Raw genomic sequence first — 4,196 nt, 5'->3', positions numbered from 1 at the left:
GTTGTGTCACGTGTTTAGTGGGCGGGGTCTATCTTAAAGGGACAGTACATATAAACCAGAGCAGTGGTAGATGTCTTTCACTATGGTCTTTCATCAATCAATCAATCAATCAATCAATCAATCAATCAATCAATCAATCAGACTTTGCTTTGCTTTTCATACAGTGACATTGTATCACAAAGTGCTGTACGTAAAAACAATTTAAAATAAAAGACCCCCCCCCCCCCCCCCCCTCCTAATCCCAACCCCATGCCCTACCCCAAACCCACCCCATATGCAACAATAATAATAAAAATAATACAAATAAAATAAGTAAATAAATAAAATAAAAAAGAAGTTGCTAAACGAACTGAGGAAACGCTCTCATCATATCTTAATGAGGAAACACTGGAGATAAAATAAGATGTTAAAACTCATCACAGGAAATTAAAATCACCAAAATTAAAATACATTTCTAAGATAATAAAACACTAAAATATTGAAGCATTAAAATAAAATCATTTGTAATACTTAAAAAATATAATAAATAAGTACATAAATAAATACAATAGAATAGAAATGACTCAAATTTGAACTAGATAATAATCAACAAGTTTACATCTTGTGATATAATTTATTTAGTTATATCATTAATTCATTTATTTTTGTACTAATTATATACTAATATTTTTTCAATTGCTTATTTTAAAAATGATTATAATATCATTTTTTAATATATGTTTTTAATCTATAAAAATATATCTTATTTTTATATCATTTTTTTTTCTATCATTATTTGTATTATTATTATTGGTCATTTATTTGTTACTTATATAAAAACTACTTGGTTGCTTAATTTTCTTGTATTCATTAGTTATTTGTTTTAATGTTTTCGTTATGTAGAGCCTGAAGTACATAACTCTGATGTTACACACCCCAGTGCAATAGGTGGTGGTATGCATCATTAATATTTGGTTTGCAAACTGCCATTACAATGAGAGGAGGAGAATAAGTCTTCCATCTAGAGGTGTATAAGTGACTTGTTCAAGTTAGCTTTTAGAAAAGAATTACCTGTTAAAACAAAAGTACCAGGTGCCTGTGTGAAATAGTTGTCGTGTGCATTCTCACAGAGCTCCAGCCTGCATACAAAATCTGTGTGTATCTTTATTCTTTGTGGCAATTTTGGAAAAAGACAGTGGGGAAATAACTTCTGATTTATTTGAAAGATGTCATATTTTCTATATAAGTTCTGAGAAGAAAATATGTTTTGATGTGAGCAGCAAAGTGATGAAATAAAAAAGCTGCTTTGTCACAGGTGAGTGGAAAGACATCATATCACAGATGTGCATTCATTTTTGGTTAACTTAACATTTTAACCTTGTCTGTAAACTATTGGACCCAACTTAATTTAATAAATGTTTTCATTAGCCTGGCATTTTTGCAGCATTGTTTTTACATTGATTGATTATCCTCACTTATATATATGGACTATAGCAACATGCTAACATGTGTGACTCAGCTAAGCAGGCATGCTAAAGCCCACCATCATGCTAAATGTAAACATGTTAGCATCTAACTGTTTGGCCAGGTAACATTAAAGCAGCAAATAATTAAGAAAGAAACTGTGTATTTTCTTCTCATGTTACTGCAATGATAGCAGCATTTCAGTTAACTGAGCCAGTTTCATGCTAAGCTAGCTCAGGGCTTGATGGGACAATTAAAAACAGGGTGCTCATTAAAACACTGAATGCCACCTGTGCTTTTCCAGCTGTGGCAAGTCTAAAAGCTGCTGTGAATCAGGGCGATTGCCTTTAATTGAAATCACCTTTACCTTATCAGAGTAAGTCTTCTTCTACGTGACTGACATTTTGAATTTTTTACCACATAGATTGCTGGAAAGTCCTCATTCTCTCATGTGAGTTTGTATTTTCAACATTTTCCCTTTAGGAGCTGGATGAGCACTTACTGAAAATGGGTGGGCGACTGGACAGCACTTTTTCTTTATTGGTACTGACATCTAGTCAATCATACAGGTGTGCAGGGTGGCCTTTGTAACCTGACAGTTTCCTCCGCTTGCCCTTATTATTTACACCAGAGTGCTCACACTTCACCACTTCAGGGCTACACGATGAGACCTGTCTGTGCTGTTGGCAGCTTGGGACGGTGGTGACTTTTCCAGAGGGGGTTCGTTCACTGCAGAGATGCTGGGAAACCACGGTATGTATTTGCTGCTTGTGCTTTTAGTAGATGTCTTGGCTCGGGGCATTCTGTTTGAGCTTGGCAAATTTGAGCAAGCTGACTAAGCTGCCCTTATTGCTGGCTGTCTCTCAGTCTGGATTCAGCCTTTCTGCTGTGTGCCTGATACAGAATCAGTTTGTGAAATGCATGAGTTTGTTGCAGAATATTAGTGGCCGTCATGTAGATGTGCTTGTAGTTAATGTCATAAGGCCTTCTGTAACAGGCTACTGTCTTTTGTTTGGCTTGTATTTGGCGGATGAGTAAAACCTTCAACATGTCGACACTAGTGGGGATGAACATTCATATTTGAACATTGAGAACATACTTTTTATTCAGCTAGTGCTATAAAATGTGTCTTCTCAGTGTGTTTTTTTAAGCTTAACTGATTTATTTTGGCAGTTTTGATGCATGCTTCTCTTGTATAAAGGTTGTACAATATCTCATTGCATGTTCATCCAGTAGTAGTTGACAGTTGGCTTACTGTGTTCTCAAATGAAAAAAGGGTTTTGTTGCTCCAGAAGGAGCAGACTTTAGCTCTACCACCACGGTACTGAGGCAATTGTTAAGACGTGTTTCACTGAACTGCGGTTGAAAAAGTACTTCAAAGAGTGATGAAAGCTGCAAGTCCAAATAGTTATGTCCCAATTTGGAGGCTGCGAGGGATGAGCTTCACAAAGGTTGTTCTCTCAGAAGATCAGAAGCTGAGCCTGCACCTCTTCCCTAAAATGAGATAATCTAGCCAGAAACCAAAAGTAATTGTAGATTCAGGCAGCTGCCCTGGCAAACTCACTGAGTAGAAGAAAATTAAACGTATTACCAGGCAGTTGCTCTCAAACAGAGTGTGCAGCAGTGTGAAATGGGCTGTTTCATAATATTTACCAGTACAAATTATGACATTTCACTGGGATTCATAAAGGACAAGTGGCAAACACTGCTCACAGTGATGCAAATAATGACAAACAACACAAAACAGAAGAAGTAATTGAGATGAAAACGCTTGCAGGAGCACATTAATATTGAGTTTACAAGAAAAATGTCTTTCTCTTCACTATCACAAGGCAAAAAACCTAGTTTTTCTGTTTCTCAGTTTTAGATTATGCCAAATACAAACCTAACATGTAAATAAATATCAGTTCTGGAAGAAGGATATCACAAGGTTTTGTTTCCTCTAGAGGAATGCAGGACAAAGAAGATGACCCATTTGTAATGGAAAACACTAGCCCAAATGTATCATGATTCATGACTGATTGTCGTATTTGTCTGTACGCTATAAATAAGAGGCAGACAATCAATACAGGAGCCCAGATAAGTCCAAAGGCGGTACACCGTTTCTTATTTGCCGTGTATGTATCATAAAGCAGCAGATCAGTTCTAGTCCTGTGCAAAACTCTGCTCCACTTCTGCTGTTATATAAAATGAATAACATGACCATCCACACAGTTCACTCACAGCTGCTGCTCCTTGGACAGATTATAAGTCTCTTGAAGACTGATGAATTTACAACTTGAGAGTAAGTGGTTTGTCTGTTGATAAACAGTCACACATCAAACTTAAATTTCCTTGGAGAATAGTTATGGCATGAAGTAATCAGTTAAACGTCATCATCAGTCATAAGCATATAAATCTATACCAAAGTTGCTTCAGTCCTTTCCATGTCTCCTGCGATTTACCTCCCGGTAAGAAGCAGTTGATAATGATGGAGGGAGGGAAACAGGCCGGGGTGAAAAGTTTTGGCATATTCTCCAAGTCACACCATATGGCACTGCCTTGACACGACACACCTCCTGCTGGGTCTGGAATTTGTCTTTCAAGTCCCCGGAATAACACATCCCTGCAGAGGAGGCAAAGTGTCCCTCAGAAAAGACAACTTAATAGAATTGGATCCTCTCATTTCATACCAAACAAGAACAAAGCAGGGGCCGGGCAGGGAAACTAACAATATAGTCTAACCTTGAGACGTGGACTGCCAACAGCGTGCC

Source organism: Notolabrus celidotus, chromosome 8 (assembly GCF_009762535.1).
Source record: "Notolabrus celidotus isolate fNotCel1 chromosome 8, fNotCel1.pri, whole genome shotgun sequence".
Classification (NCBI taxonomy): domain Eukaryota; kingdom Metazoa; phylum Chordata; class Actinopteri; order Labriformes; family Labridae; genus Notolabrus; species Notolabrus celidotus.
The sequence above is the reverse complement of the archived record's forward strand: the minus strand, read 5'-3'. Positions refer to the sequence as shown.